This window comes from Passer domesticus, chromosome 4, assembly GCF_036417665.1.
Source record: "Passer domesticus isolate bPasDom1 chromosome 4, bPasDom1.hap1, whole genome shotgun sequence".
Classification (NCBI taxonomy): domain Eukaryota; kingdom Metazoa; phylum Chordata; class Aves; order Passeriformes; family Passeridae; genus Passer; species Passer domesticus.
Window position 1 is genome coordinate 18,869,533 of NC_087477.1, and position 16,972 is coordinate 18,886,504.

At 39.1% G+C, this 16,972-nt stretch overlaps 1 long non-coding RNA gene across 1 annotated transcript in view; it reads right to left on the reverse strand.

Moving 5' to 3' along the window:
- The window catches only part of LOC135298658 (uncharacterized), a 501,452-nt gene that overhangs the window by 142,834 nt on the left and 341,646 nt on the right, over window positions 1-16,972 (reverse strand). The window contains exons 17-19 of the long non-coding RNA XR_010360690.1: window positions 16,653-16,803; window positions 8,526-8,632; window positions 4,341-4,589 (exon numbers count right to left, since the gene is read on the reverse strand). This is a non-coding gene — a long non-coding RNA (uncharacterized LOC135298658). The remainder of the gene's footprint in view (window positions 1-4,340; window positions 4,590-8,525; window positions 8,633-16,652; window positions 16,804-16,972) is intronic.

Here is a 16,972-nt window from a genome sequence, read left to right on the forward strand (position 1 = left end):
AGCCCCACCTGGAAGTTAACCCCGCTTTTAATTATTAACCTGCTTTAACTGCTACACTGTCAAACAGAAAAATTTACCAGAACACCAAAGTTCCTGGAAAATATGCCCTTTCTTAAGAAAGGCAATATTCCAAAATGAAGCCTCACATGCAAATTTTCAGAAAAGCTGAAATCCATGACTCCAGCTCGCTCTCACTTAGCAACTTTTCAGCTCGAGCCCAGACAATGCAGATATTGTTCTACCTTCAGCTGACAGCAGGAATATCTGGGATGTTCAGCAACACATGGAGCCATCTGATGAGAGATTAGCCAGCCAGCTGAAGGCAGACAACCTCCTCCAAGGGCAACCTCTGCGAGCCTCATCCTGCAAGGTGCAGAGAGCCTCGACTCCCGCTGGCTGCAATGGGAATTGAAAGCAGACGAAAAGTTGCAGGAGATGATCAATATCTCTGAGACATGGGCCCTTAAGGGGCTCAGATTTCAAATGCCTGGCTCGCACTGCAGATGTGCAACAGGAATAAAACTTCCTGCAGCTCTGAGGGGCTGGAACAGAACGTGGCCAAATCTTAATGGTTGTAGGGACATCAGATCCCCCTAAAATGTAGGAGCCAGCGAGACACATGAGCGAGTTTTAAAACCAGGTTGAAAGCAAAGTCCATAAATGCACTGGCCAAGAGTGATAGTGAATTTGCCTGTGGTTCAAATTACAAAATCATCTCTCCTCAAAGGAGCCATGGAGAAAAAACAACTGCGTAACCCACCAAATGGAAGGCACACAGCAAACAGAGCTCTCAGGCAGTTTTAACCGCAAGGCCGGCACTTCTGTAGATGTACATCCATGATGTCAGCAGCACAGGCAGTGACAGAGTTGAGATGATGTGCCTTCAACTGACAGGGACTCCATCTAATTGTGGTGCTCAGGGGTGTTTCTGTCTCTCAGGCCTATGACAGCAGGGAGCAGATGCTGCTACACAGCCCTCTCCTTCCCCTTGGGCAAACCATGACAGAAATGGGACTCTCTGTTTCAGAAGGAGGCCCTAGTCCAGAGCTCATTTAATTTTTTTCCCTTCTTGGACCTTTTTCATATTCTTGCTCTACTCCTGGTTGTGTGTGGCATGACTTCAAGGAAAAGTTTAACACCTCCCCCCTCTCAGCCCATTTCCACCTTTTTTTTCTATATTTCAGCTTAGTTCTCAAAGCACAGTCTTTCAGAAGAGGGTTTGAAGACTTGAGAACACAGATGAACTCTGCATCTACTTCTTGTTTTTTTATTTTATTTTTTTCCCATCAAAGAGCTCTATGCAACAGGATGTTCTACAAAAGATTTGCACTATAATTATTTTTTATTAAAATTAGTATGACTATGATGTACTTAGATAAGCTCTGCACTTCTACCTTCTGCCAGCTTTTTATCTAGCAGTATTTTTTTGTGTTTTATTCTTTATCATTTGCACTGTTAAGACTGTACCTAGTCACATTAGTTGGTAATTTCTAAAACATTATGATTTTTTATTTATTTACTTGTTTTGAAAAGTTATGTCAAACAACTCTTAAATAAAGACTTACTCTTAAAAAGCTGCATAAATAAGCAATTGCTCATACCCATTATTTGATGGCAGGACAAAGATCCACTTTACAAATTCATGACCCAACATATATAGAAGTGAAAATAGGTAGCTAAGCAAGGTATATGAAAGAAGAAAAATGACATATGAAACCAAATAAAAAAAAAATCCTTTCAACAAAAGACCACTAAATATGTATGGGTATTCCAGATGTTTCCTGAGATGAAACAAAACATGCAGCCATTGTTAACAGATTGATGATAGAGGATTAAAACGGATGGAAAAAAAGAATTCCAAGGCACTGAATATACGTGACACCTGAAGGCTTCAAGGTTAGGCTGGGAGCCCAAGAGAACAGAGGTTCCAGGGCATTGATCATCCATCAGGTACAAGCACAGGGCTAAAGGAAGCCCACGAGCAGGAAAAACATTAAGAAACATTTGTGGAGAGGAGGGGAATGAGCACAGCTAAACACGTGGAAGAATTACTGCACTTTCTTTGTGGATTTACTTTTACCTCCAAGGAGTTAAAGAGCAAGCTCCCAGGGCATTTAAATGCCTTGTGGCTTAAGATCCAAGGTTTTGGAACTGATTACAAGGCCCACAAAGACTGCATTTTTCACCTCTGCAGTAATAAGAACCTAAAGTTACAAGCAGCTGAATTGATTCTGTAACAGATAAAAATCAGCATATGGCATTTTGAGGTCTTTGTTTTAATCCTGCAGTTCCCACTTGTAACATTAAAATACATAAAGTCCTCTAATAGTTGTCCATCTTTGTTCATTACTCTTGGAAGTGTTTAGCTGAACAAGAAAATGCACATTTTTTACAAGTTCTCATCCCATGTTTCAGCACCAAATAACAGTCTTGTTTGTGTCTCCTAACAAAATAGGGCTTAACTGTTCTGCAGATCCTAAATTGTACCCAACTCTCCTCCTCCCCTCCACATCAGTATTGAAATCTCTATTGTTTAACTTCACTTGTTGCTGTGACTTTGCAATGTGGGTGTTGAACGAATTTGGAATCTCTGGATTATTTTTTTTCACTTTCATCCACTCACCAGTATTTATTTTGAATCATGGCATTTTGATACTGGGGGAATAATACCAAACCCCAGTACAATCAAACAGAGGTGTTAGATTCAGGGACACCAGTGTTTCCCATATTCTGGCTATGTTTGCCATGAGGATAAGCTGCAGCTGAGTGAAGACAGACTCAAATTCCTATTCCAGCATAAATAGGTCTTTCTGTTCCCAAATACATTTTTAGCTTATCATGAAAAATGATATGATGATATGAGACTCCTAGCCAAGATAATAAAGATGAGCTCCAACTATGTAGGGCCACCTTGTGAGCCTAAATGGGTGGGGAAGAAGATGACAGTATTTTCTCTGTGTGCTATATTCTACAGTTATACATATTAATTTCATTCTATCTTAATTGTTCACAAAAAAATGGACTCTGAAGTAGTGATTACCATTCAGGAACTGAAATCTTGGAGCCATCACACACATTGTCATGAAAATGACCTCAGGAGCTTAAAAAACCCCACCAAAACAAAACAAAATTCTAAGGCACAGCCTCACTAAGCCAGCATGGTACCGGAGATCCAGAGAAAATAAATGGCCTTTCACCTCAAAATTTATTTCAGAAACATGCTCACAAAACCTGAAAAGCCTTCTAGACTGACCAGTGAGTACAGAGCTGCTGATTCTCTTTTCCTTACACAGAATCTTGATTGTTACCCACAGGTGAACATCAGTCACACTTCAAAGAATTGTCACTGTTCAGACTCTTATGTTGTCCCATAAAAGCTACTTCTGGCCCCAAAGACGGGATCCTGGCTAAGTGTTCTGACCTGATTAAACTGCTCTTAGCTGCTCCCCTTCCCCTGGAAAGGAAATGAATCCAAAGCTTCCACAGGGAGGTGAAGACTGATAAAATTTATCTGCATTTTCTCCCGCCAAAGCAAAAGCACTCCAGGTGATGGGGGGCATAAACTTGCCCAATTTCAGCAAGAAATGGAAATACTTGACTGTTCTTACAAAACTTTCCAGAATAAAAGTGAAAACTTCTACAAATAAAAGTGAAAAATTTTATATCGTTCTTCACAGTGAGAAGTGGCAATATTTTCTATTTATGCTTCAGTCACTGGAGAGGTTTCAAACCACCATCCCTATGCTGTTTCCAGCTACCACTGAAAACCCACACCTCTGTGGAGTTCTTGCAAAAGAAGTCTTACTTTTACTCACAACTGAAGGTGGATTCAAACTGAAGCTTTCTAGTTTTACTCATTACAAAATTAAAGAGCATGTCCCTGGGCAGGTAAGAGGACAGGATTATGAATCACACACAATTATTATCTATTTTACACACCATGGTATCTGAGCACTTAACCAAGATGAGAATCAATTTCTCACTTTTTAAGATTGAGTTTTATGAACTGTGGTCATTTATTACCAATTTTAAGACTCGGGTAGTGTCACAAACAAACTTAAAATTAAAACAACCAGAAAACTAATTTATTAGCAAGATAAAATATATTAGGTGAGAGCTACTCAAGAAGACAGTAAAAAGAAAAATTATTCTCAGCACCAAGAGAATGAAAAGACAGAGCCTTGGGGAATGAGAAAAATATTGGTGGATGTGTGGAATTCTTTCTCTACTTTACTCTTTTATAAATTTCCCTCTCCACTCCAGGTAGTGGAACAAAGCTTCTTGAAATTTCTGGCATAAAAGCCTTTGCTGATGCAGAAGGAGAACTGAAACCTACTCACCAAAAGCGTCAAGCACTGACACAGATCCGTTGTACAAAAAAAATAAATAAATTAGAATCCCAAAGAGGTTTGCAACAGCCACGCTTAAAGCCTTGATGCTGCTTTGTTCTGTGCTAAGTTGTGTCATCTTTGTCCTTTCCACTCTGCAGGAACCATTATCAGTGCACCTCACCCAGGGCTCTGCTGCCTCTCCCAACTCCCACAGCAGATTTAGGATTTATTGAGGATAATTCAGTAGTGCTGTATTTCCTTAGAGGAAAAAGAACAAAAGAAAGCCCAGTAAATCCAAAGCAGAAAGAAACAAAACAGAGTCAGGCTGGGAAGGATTTTCTGGGGATATATATTTTTTAGGCTCATTGCTGAAAAGATTTTAGGTTCAGAGGTACAATCATGATAATTTAGTCAGACTAAATTTTATGGTTTCTTATCCAGCACCTCCAGTTTGATTTGTAACCCACTGAGCAACCTTGTCACTTCCCCTCTCAACAGCCTCTGCAGGGGTGAGAATACCATCTATCTCCTGTGATCTGAGATCTCTTGATCTCCAAAAGCTGAATGCCAGCCGTGGGAATACTTGGCTATTTGCCAAACAGTATTAAAAACCAGGCCCCATACTCATACTTCACAGGAGAAATAGCTGAACAAACCAAATGTAATTTTGGGGTAAATCTAGTAAAAGTTTCCTTTTTCTTTTTAAAATCAGAATTATCTCCTCCTTACTGTCAGGCCTAAGTCAAAGTCAGCACATTTTAGCCCATGAAGAATCTTCAGGGGTGAAAACCCTGCCATTACCTTGAAGTGACAACATAATTTTTCAGGGCACTTGACGAGACAGAAAATATTTACAAAATATTAACACCAACAAATTAATATTTATATTATCCTTACAGATGTTGAAACTTTAGCTATTGAACTATTTAACATGTTGAATTCTTTAACTATCCATTTCTGCCCGAGATCCTCATCCCATCTTGTCCTTCCTTCTTTTTTCCACCCTCTGCTGCAATTAAAGCTCCATTAATAGCTCTAAAGAAAACCTTCCAAAGCAGCACCTTCCTCTTGCCCACCTAATGTCCTTCCTTGCCAACCTCTGCAGCTCTCTATCCTTCTAAGCATAACTGTTTTGGGTTGTTTTTTTTTTTTTTTTTACAAAGCCCAGAATGTCACATTTTTTGTGTTCAGAAAGGGGTCTGAATTAATGAGTTTTTGTGAGCACCTCAGGGGTACTCTAAAATGACTTATCATAAAATACTTCCCTTGGAAATTAAAGTCCCTGATTGTCTTCAAAATTTAGACAGCTACATTGCAAGAAGCTGAAATGTTATTTTGGAAAAATAGCTTTTTTTACAAAACAACCAGTTTATAAAACACTAAAGTGTTTAGTTATGGTGATAAGCATTACCGTAGAGTGATGCACAGAATTAGATCAAGAATTAAGAATTAGATAAAGAATTAAGAATTAGATCAAGAAGACAGTTTAAAGATGATATAAAAATACCATCTTCTAAGACAGGAAAAAATTAGAAAAAAATAATTTTTTCTTATTTTACATTAAACTTGTACGTATCAGGAGTATCTATAAATACATTATGGTATGGAAGAGATCTATCATTAGGTATTTGGTAGCTTTTTTTGGTACTAAATTAGGCTGACCTCTGGAAACATGTTTTGCTCCTTACACCTCAGTCCCTACTCCATTTCCTTCTTGCAAAATATTTACAATAGGATCCTATTCACTTATTACTTCATGAAGACACTGTGTATTTATTTTTGCCAGCAGAAATCCCAAAGTATGTCTCTATTTCCTAAGAATAATCTTTCCAACAGCAGTAAAGAGGAAGGAATACTAGATCAGCAGCAGTGAAAAGAGCTGTCAGAAGATATCAATGAAAACATTCCAGGAACCCCTGTACTCTAAACTATGCACTTCCACTTTGAAGCAGCTGGTTGGGGTTTTTTTTCTGTTTTATTTATTTATTTATTGGTGTTTTTTAAATTTTTTTAAAAATCTATCTGTTTGATTATTTGTGTTTTGCTAACAATTTAGCAGAGCTGTCAGTGCCATGGTGGCATCAGTGCCATCACTGCAATGGTGCCCTCAGCTGCAGAGCCTGCAGGAAGCTGTGGCCTGCTGGTATCAGGCTGGCTCTCCAGCTGAGAACTCTTCTCTTCAGTGCAGGATTTCTTTCCTCCTTGCAGCAGTATCATTTCCCTCCTCATGCAGGGGCAAACAGTCCCCAACTGTTCAGACAGCTATTATTGAAATACCAGATTATGAAAACTGACTAATTCAGTGACTCTGCAAATCCTCTCCAAAAGAAGGCAAAACATATTCAGATTAAAAAAAATAAAATTAGAATCAGTGAATGCTACAATCAGTCCTTTTAACTCAGCAATAAGACCTGCTTGCAAGCCTCTTTCCCTGCCCAATAGCCTAAAGACTCTCCAAGTGTTTTCAATTTATTTTATTTTAGATTATTTTTCAAGCTGCTAATTTAGATAATTCTCAATCTCTCCAGCTGATTAATTGGCACCTCTTACCACACTGCAAGAAAACCTCACCATTTGCACTGGAGGCCCTCCTGTGAGTGAAATCTGGCCCCCCAGCACTGCTGCCTGCTTATTGTGAACCTTCTCAAGCCTCTCAACCCATCTGAAATCTGCAGCCATTTGCAAACCATCCAACTCTGTTCATATTCTCATAATTCCCAACACCTTCTGTGAAGGAGTGAGCCATGATCCCCAAATTATCAGCTTCCCAGAGCTCAAACACAGCCAGGCAGCTGATGAAAACAACAGGCTGAGCACCAAAGGGCATCATTTTACAGCTCTGAAATACGATTAAAAACTTACAAATGATACATAACCCCTGCTGCAAACCAGACTGAGTGGCATCCCCCCTTTTCCAAAGGACCCAGGCTTTAATCTGGCCTGCTGGAAATCCTGACACGCCAAGTGTAACACTTTCAGATGGTGCTAGAGCTCAAACACTGTGCACTTAAAATAGGTTACACATAGATATGTATGGAGAGAGCCAGGGGGAGAGAGATGGCTCATAAAACAGGCTCAAAGTGCTTCATTTTGCTGCCTCAGACAATTCTTTAATACAAAGTATTTCTGCTCCAAGAAAGAGGCTTGAAGAAGGCCGTACACAGAGTAGCCCTTTTAATGTGTGTATTTAATATTTCCCAGTATAACCTCATGAAGAATTGTGACTGGCTATGCCAATCCTTCCAAGGATGCCTCCTTCCTCACATGTGCCAGTCCTTCCAGGCCTTTCTGCAGAGTGACTCCTGCTCCCAACTACTTCCACATTAAAAAAAATAAATAAATAAAAGAAAATTTTGGAGTTTCAAGCTCCAAGCTTCGCTTCTCTCTGATGATTTCCTTACCCAAATGCACTGGAAAAAGTTTCTTGCCATGCACTGGTGGCCAAAAATAGGTTGAATAGATTTTTTCCCCCCCTTCCTGTGTATTTGTTCATGGCATCTAAATGACTTTGAGAAGACAAATGACATTTTAGGATATATTCAGCTTTTGGCAGGTTACCTAAGAAGATATTTCAGTAGAGTTAATGTCCTGTCAGATCTTATGCACGATAACTATTAAATATTTATGTAATACTATTTATTCATTAAGACCTTTGCTTTATCTTTCAAATTTCCTCCACTTTTTACCTAAAAAGTACCCTTATGAGTTAAACAAGGACAGATGTCTCTCAGCTCCTCTGAAAACACCTGAGTCAGCACTGAGCAGCAATGGTCTTCTTGGAAACATTGCTACAACTGAATTATGGCTCTAAACATTGAGTCTGATTAATTAGAGGCTTTGTGAACATTACTAATAAAACAAACACAAATAGCCACATCTCCTTTTCACTTGGGCCCAATGCAACTTTTTTTACCCCTCTTGATTTCATTTAAAATTAATTACCAGTGACTATAGCACTCAAAGAAAGAAAGAAAGAAATAACAAATCTTAGTCTAAGATTAATCCAAGAAACTATCTTAGAGAAAACATTATGTTTTCTCCTGCACCCCACACTCTTCACATGAGCCTTTCTGGCTATATGTAACTCTACTCCATTACAATCCCACCATACCATTTCACTAAATAACCTAATTTAAGTTCCTCAATAGCCAGGGCTGATCATAGTTTAAACAATAAAGCATATTTCATCTTCACCTGATGTTTTAGCCACTTTCAGAAGCGGTGGAATCCTGACCTCCACCTCAACTGTGGAACAGCAGAGAGAGAAAGAGAACAGCATCACCATCCAATGCATTCCCCACCTGAAAGAGATAACAAAAATCACCATGAGAAGCACCTGTGCTCAAGCAGCTCCTGTTGGGGCTCTGATGGATAATCACTGTACAGGGGTATCCCACAGCCCTCAGGATCCACTTTAAACACTTCACAGAACTCCTAGCAATGGCAAATTTTATTTCCCTCTCCATTTACAAGCATAGCCCTGCCACTTGCTCTACACACATAAAACACAGACGTGCCCATGGACTCAGAATTAGTGACAAGGACAGAGTTTAACAACAGTTCTGCAGTGTGCTCAGGGATTCCAAAAGGAACCCTCAAATCCAAGTGTGCCATTCAAGTCTTTGCAAGAATCTAACCAAAATCTTAATAAGAATATTTTTAAAAAATAGCATAAGCCATTAACTATTGTCCTGTAGCAATGAGAAGTCTTTACTGAAAGGGATGCACTCTCCACTCTCTCCTTGCCTGTTGCTGGAGTTTCTAAGCTGGTACAATGTCCCTAACTGAAAACATCTATCAGCTGCCCAGAATTTTTCTGTGAGACATACTGCTTAAATGGGACTTAGAGTTGCCCCTTTCCAAAACCTGAACTGAAAAGAAAGAAAACCTAGACATCTTCTGATAAAGAGAAATCAATGTATAGAAGAACTTCCCTCCTCTGTTTCCCTTCATGGCCATTTGTGAACACCATCCACTGGTTCTCATCACTACTTGTGAACTGCTTTTAGAGGATTTGTGAAAGGCAAGCCTAACAAGAAAGCAAGTATTATGTGGCTTAAATTCTCTATAAAAGTGTCCATACCAGCAAAAGGAAATGTTTCCATCTGTATGTTCTTATTTAATTTCTAAGTTTCTTTACCTCTGTGATCAGGTGTAAACTTCTTTCCAATTCATTCTGTAAATTCCACTATTTCCCCTCCAAGCAAATAAATCCTCTCTCCTCTGGCAGTGATAGTGAGGCCAAGGCACACTGACAGTTCTAACACTCACCCAAGGGATTCTCTGAGCCAGGCACTTTTTAGGGAAAATGCAAGGGAAGGTGACAGGCAAGCTCAGTCTGGGTAATGTTTGACACATTCCTGGTCACCTTTCTTCCATTGGTACACAGGAAAGTCTTTCACACGGGTTTAACTTCCCAAGAGTAAAAACAAAAATCCCAGTGGATGTACTGACTTCTTGCTGCTGAAGTCACCTCCCTGAAGTGAAGAGAGTTTTGCTGATATAATGCAGTGTAATTTATGAACCACTTCAGACACAGTTTGTCCAAATGTCTTTTGAAAACTTGGTCTGGCAAGTATAAGAGCTACATTAGCACTATGCTGCTAGAACTGCCTCAAGGGTTATCAAACTATCCATCTATCTTCCATGGAAACTGGGGTGGAAAAGAGCTCCTAGGTGCATAGCTCACATCTCTGCCAACACAAAACTGCTCCATGCTGTGCTCCGAGAGGTTTGTCCAGTTTTTAATCGAGTAAAGAAGCTCCCACCACTTCTCCCAATGGAGAAATTATTCTCTATCATAAAAGATTTCAGTGCAAAGAAACAGTTCCTGACACTTAGCCTAAAATATTCCCTTGCTGACATTTTTACATTCATCTCTATTATATACACACATATATTTATATACTATGCTATACAACAAAAGCCAAACTGCTCCCACTTACATCATACAGGCCTTGAAAAGTCAGTCATATTGCCTTGGTGTAAGGCTGGAAAGAATTTGTTCTCACACTTTGTTCTTCTGGAAATCTTGGTGGGGGTAACAGCTTGATTTTCATGACACACATTAAAAGAATAAACTATGTAAACTGTCAGAAAACCTCACATCAAATGAAAATCTCCAATTCTGCATCAGCCAAGCCCTGGTTGAAAGTTATTTTAAAAAGCAAAAGGTGCTGGGGAGTGTGTAGGTAGTAGAATGATGTCATTTACCAGCAAACAGATGCACTCTCTGCAAAATTTTCTCTTTGCAAGAAGTTCATTTCTTAGTGTAGGGCTGCTGCCTCTTGGTTCTTCAAGTCCATTAAAAGGTACCACAAACAAAACCAGCAACAACCACAATGTAGACATGCAGATTCTTGGCTCCTACTCCTACAGTAGTATTTAATCGGGGGATGTTCTGCATTTACACTTTCTCACTTCTGACCAACCCATCTTTAAGAATAGGGAACTGCTGCAGCTCCATGGCACATGTGACCCAGGGGTTAATAAATCCTACATCACCAGTTGTTCACAGATTCTGCTAAACTTGCTTTCCTAGATATCCCCTAAAAATAATCTTTTTGAGAAAAGTCTCTTCCTTTCAAAAGTTCAAAATTCCTTTCAAAGCAGGAACTAGCAAAGCAATTTGCCTTTAAGTTTTAATCTGGATCACTTCGATTATTGATCAGATTGCTTAATGCAATTTTCTGAAAAATTGTACCATAAGTAGTTCTAGAAAAGGTCTGTATGCTTCAGAGTTAACATCCTTATATGTGAAATAAAAGCTGAATTTGAGCCCTGGCAGATATTAAAAACAGATGATTTTTTTTTTCTGATTTTCACTCACAAGTCCTTCAATTAGTTTGCTCTTTAGGTTTGCCAAAATTACTTGTGACATTTTATGCATTGGCACAATAACTATAGGTCATTTTCAATAACCCATGGCTAGCCCCATAGAAAGAGATTAAGCAAATTCCCTTATTTCTCATGGGAAACATTAAGGTCAGTGTTAAGGTTGTAGGAAGATGGAAGGGTTAAAATTCCACCACCAGAGCTTCTCCAGCAATTGCAGATGGAAAGAAATCAATGTTAATTACACCAGTCCCTCAGGAAGGGGGAACAAAATTTGCACAATGAAAAAATATCTTGCTCTCTCTCCTTTTTAAACTGGCCAACTGAAATACTTTATAATTCTCTTTTAGTCACAGCTCCTGTGGGGAAGGAATGCTGCAGACACCTCAAAACCAGATACGGTACCCCATACCCAGTTTTGGTCATCCTTACCTCCTGCCATCACTCTGATTTTTCACGAAAAGTGGTACTATGGCTGAATGTGTAGGAATAGTGAGAGAGGCCCACAAAATCTCACAGGAGATTTACTGACCTTGCTCTCTTATCACTCACAAGCCACTCTCTCAGCTCAGACCAAGACCTGGGCTGAGCCACCTCCTGATGGTTTGGTGTCACTAATTAAGGGCATGGAATTTACAATAGATAAGAAATTTGGGCAATTTCTATTGAGAGGCAGCACCTGGTACTGCAGGGCAACTCCCAGCTCACCCCAGTTCCACCCTTTGGATTTGTTAGTCCATTCACTCAGCCTCCAGGTGACACCAGTGCAGAACAAGCCACATCAGCAGAGCTGCAGGGACAGAAGGCTTTGGATATGAGGAATTCCTTTCACACAGCTCCACGTGTCTCCAGATCCCCTGAAAGAAAAGCAGGCCAGCAGTCTGACAAAAAACATGCTGCCTGAGCTACTGCATTTTGAGTTTGCAGTGCCATAGAGATTATGAATGCCCAAATCAGCACTTTCTTTTTTCTCCTGTTTTTTAAACCTAAAATACTTTCCCTCATGGACCTGGTTTGTCCTTGTGACCTGCAGAGTGTGGCAGTTCTGCAAAAACAGGCCTTCAACAGTGGCTTTGTGAGAGTCTAAGTATGGCTCATTGAATCAAGCCAGAAGTTCCTCTGTTTATTTATTTAACTTTGCTAATGCAAACTAACTCCCTCAGAGCTTACCTGCAACTGGAGGCTAGGATTATTTTTGGTTTTGGTTGTGTTGGATTTCTATTTTACTTTTCTGGTTTAAAAAAAACCCAACCAACAAAAAGCAAAAACCTCAGATAAAATTAATCCCACAGTAATACTGTTGTAATTCAGTGTGCAGATGATAGTTAGATGCTGTTGCAACCAGAAATTATGATTATATTAACAGTTATCTCATTCAAACTAATTTCTCTGAGAATGGAACCTGAAAATCTGAGTAATAAAATCCTGAAGAAAGGTCTCTGTTATTCTAGCAAAACTGAACTGCTTTGCTTGCAGATAAGGGGCAAGTTAGCTGAAAAAATTGGTCTGAAATAGTAAAAAGGTCAAAATCACAAGGATACCTAAAACAGAAACATGTGATAAAATGACATATTTGTTGACTCCACAAAGCTTTATCATGCCTGTTTGAGGAAAAACATTTTAAAGATAAATATCTGAGATTAGACAGACATGAAGGTGTTATCTGTGGGAAGGATTGTCCAGAAATCACTCATATTTTGAGATCATAAAGTAAATCTGAAATGTAACTGTGAAATAACATTATGTACTTCTGCCACTGCTGCTGCATGCAAAAGAAAACATAACAGTAGTAGAATGGCTCTCCCAAGTACCATTACAAGTTTATTTGAGAGATGAAATTCTGCCAGTAAATCTACAAGCCTTCCATGTTCCTCCCTTATCACCTCTATCTGTGAAATTAGATATTGTACTGAAGAAACTGGATTATTCAAACAGCACAGAAAATCCATCTCACAGCATTCAAGTGCACGGTGGTAAGGCTTTGGTTTGTTATCATTTTTCTTGCTTTGTAAGAAAACCACCAGGGGCATGCTTTGCAATGCAAACTTTTTTGAGATTTTTGTGGTAACTGTAACTTTAGGAGACAAATTGCATTTATAAAAGAGGAGGGTCCAAGACAAAATATGAGTCTATTCCCAGGGAACTGAAATTTCCATTCATATTGAAAGATTTTGGCAAGAAATTTCAAAGTTTTGCCTAAAAACTGAAAGAGGTCTTGCTGCAGATTCTGAGGGGAAAGCAAACAGCTGATGGATGACCAGGCTGCAGCAGTAACACTCTTCCAGTAAGAGTGCTTGGCAGGTGTCTGCAATTCTGAGGGGCATGAGGCTGGAGCAGGGATCCAAGTGCTGCCTATCCACGTCCCTGGAAAACACTCTTACTGCAAGACTTTGCATTTTCAGCTAGAAACATTTACACAGCTGGAATATTTGCCCCAGTCTTGTAGGAAAAGCATGTTATGGTGGGTTCCCCATCCCTGGAAGTGTTCAAGGCCAAGCTGGATGGGGCTCTGAGCAACCTGGTCTAAAGGAACGTGCCCATGGCAGGAGGGTTGGAACAAAATGGTCTTTGAGGTCCCTTCCAAGCCAAACCATTCTGTGATTTTGGGATATTGCACGACATGTGATGAATGGTCATTGTGGATCATTTAAAAGAGCAAGAGAATTCAAGTAGACAGTCTCAGACTGGTCCACAATTCTCACAGAGAAGCAACAACACCAGTGACAGTGATAAAAAGAAGTAAATGAAGTTCAAAGTTGTAAGATTTTAACCCATATTTGTAATGGTAAATATGGGGATCTGTTGTCACCGAACATCACTGCTCTGATTCAGTTCCTACTGGGAGAGAGGCTATCACCTAACAGCAATGCTATAATTCAGGGTTAGTTTGAAAGCTTAGGGAAATCTCTAATTCATTTCACACATATGAGAAAGCATTTTGGAAAGTGGAGCCTGGCTAGTTTTGTCATTTTTAGACATCTTCCTTGTAGCCTTCTTTTATTATTACTTTATCTTATGGTTGAAAAAGTTGAGTTTGCTTTGCATCTTCTGCAGCCTAAACATTTCAGGAAGCATGAGCAAAAAGACATTGATTTTTCACATTGGATGGCTTCAGCTGAGCTCCAAAGTTAGAGCTATGTGCTGGCAAATACCCTTCTCCACTCCAATTTTTTTTTTTTTTTTTTAATGAGATACCCAGAATAAGTGCTTTCTCAGATTTTTGCCTCCCAACTTGCACGATTTAATCATGATTTATGTCTTTAGTTTGGATGCTATTTTTGAATTCTAAACTTGGAAGTTTCACCCTCCAAGTCCTTAGAATACTGACTAGTATGAGTTACTCACTGTATCTGCATTTTTCTTTCAAATTGCATGGGGCTGGTGTTCAGATCAACATTTCTATTCATGGTTTTTGTGATTCCAGTAGTACTCTGAAGAAGCTACCGTGGCTGTATGAGGGACTGAAGATGGCTGTATCTGCCTTCTCCTCTCTCAGATCTCTGACCTTGGATAAATGCCTGGGCTGAAAACAATGAAACCTGCTCTGGTGAAAGTGCACGGGTGGCAATTCCCTTTCACGGCCTGGGATAAAACCCACACATTTTACACCAAATCTGGTGAGGACTTCCCCGGTATCTTTATCACTGTGCACTTCCAGAAGGGGCCTTAAAAGGCTTCAAGGCATGTTGAGGTCACCCAGCCAGCGCATCTGAACAGGGCTGAGGTTGTACCAGAGCTCTTCCAGGTGTCCAGCAGAATGTCACAGCGTACGTGCAAAGGAACAAGGGAATGATACCAGAAACTAAGGACAGAAATCATTTTACAGAAATACAGCCCTGACAACAGTGAAGAAAAGCCATCATCTCCTCCAGGTTCCAATACATCTGAATGCTGAAACCATATTTGTCTTTGGCATCTGGCAATGTCATTTAATACATTCTTATGGACCTGCATGCAGTTAAGCATGCACTGTATATTATTTTATGATGTTTGGATTGGAATCATACTTTCTGGGTACAAGTATTCATGTTTTTGCAGATTCTTGTGTAAAGCTGGGAGAACCTGTTTCCAATTTCATGACCGTTTATCGCTAATCCAAAATGACTGCAGCATTACCTACAGACAGGAAGCTGGATGAGGTCTTGTGTGTTTTGGATTCATCATGCTCTTCCCAGGAAACTCTGTTAAACTAGTTTTATACTTACATGAGAGGAAGATAGAAATTACTAATGGACATGACTGTGCCTAATCTATATATAGTTTTACAAAATAGAGTTAAAACTGAGATGGGTCTTGTAGCAGCTCTTCATCCCTATGAGCTCAAATAATCATTTCGGCATTCCATTCAGGTTTCTGCTTTTGCTTTCTGAAAGCTCAAACAGCACAAAAGCACCCTGCACTCACTAGTCCAGCCAACATTCAGGAATTTTATTGGTTTTAGTCTCTAGGCCTAATGGTGAACTTTTCCTGAAATAAACAAAATCTTGCAGCAAAACAATCCTTCTATACAATTCACACTACCATCTGGCAAGAGATTATGGCGGGCTGCAGTCATATTACATGTCAAAAAAACATTGTAGAATGTTCCCTTGAGGAGCAAAAACTAATGTTGACAAGAGGACATATTAAACTGTCCTCCAGAACTGGGAACTGCCTAAGAAAGATATACTTATTATTTTATAAACTTCTAAAACTTTAGAGGCCCATTTTGGCCAACAGCTGATTTAGAATTCTTCTAATAATTCCTGTGAGAAAAGGAGTTCTGATTTATGGCAGTCCAAGGTTTTGATGGATAGAAATACCTGTCAGATTGCTCTCTTAATAATTCTGGAATTTTATGTTTAATCATAATCATACAGTAAAGGTGCACATACTTTTTTCCTCCTAGAAAGTTAATAATTTCATTGGAATTTTGCCAAAAAGTATTAAAACCCTGCTTGTCTGAAAAGGATTTGAACTGATTGGATTGTTTATTATTCTGTTCAAATACTTTGCTCATTATGTTACTCAGGCAAGGTTTTCAAGGAACATGTATTGTTGAATACCATTCAACAGTTAGAAAAATTACTCTAAGTTTAACTTCCAATTCATTGAACCTGTAGTTAGTTAATAGTAAGCTTAAACAATAGCAAGCAACCCTCAAATTTGCATCTTCATTAGATAGTATTTAGTATTAAGGAACATCTACATGACCCACTCAGCACTGAAAGGAGAAAAATGAAAATGTGAATTTAAAAAATACTGTCCATAACAGTAAGGCAACAATGAAAGATATTAGCAAGGCTCTGAATAAAAACCCATTTTCAGAAACCATTCATAACTACTTGATACAGTAGTGTCATTCATTTAGGCCTTTTGTTGTCTTTTACAAACTTTCCTTAAGAACATGAAATTTCAGTCAACCAAATCCAAATGCCTGCATCTAACCCCTTCCCTCCCAACCACTCCATACCTAGATTTTATTCCCTGAGAAAAAGCTGTACCTACACTTGCTCCTTTCTCTTGTGAGAAAGTTAAAGGAGAAAACCCCCTTTCTGAAGGGTACTGCTCTCAGTGCTTCTGAACATGATGGAGATCTCTGAAGACAGTGTTTTCCAGTGCTTGCTTGGTCTACAGGATAAAATCTGGCACTTTTTTCCTATTGAAAACAACTCATGGTTATTTGACTAACATAATCATGAATTACACCATGCTTTGGTGTTTCTTTAAATGATTTACATTTTTCTACATTACTTTATAAATGCCTTCAGGGTTTTTCCCAATAATTTTATTATTGGATTTTTATGTATTTAGTTACAGTAGATTAT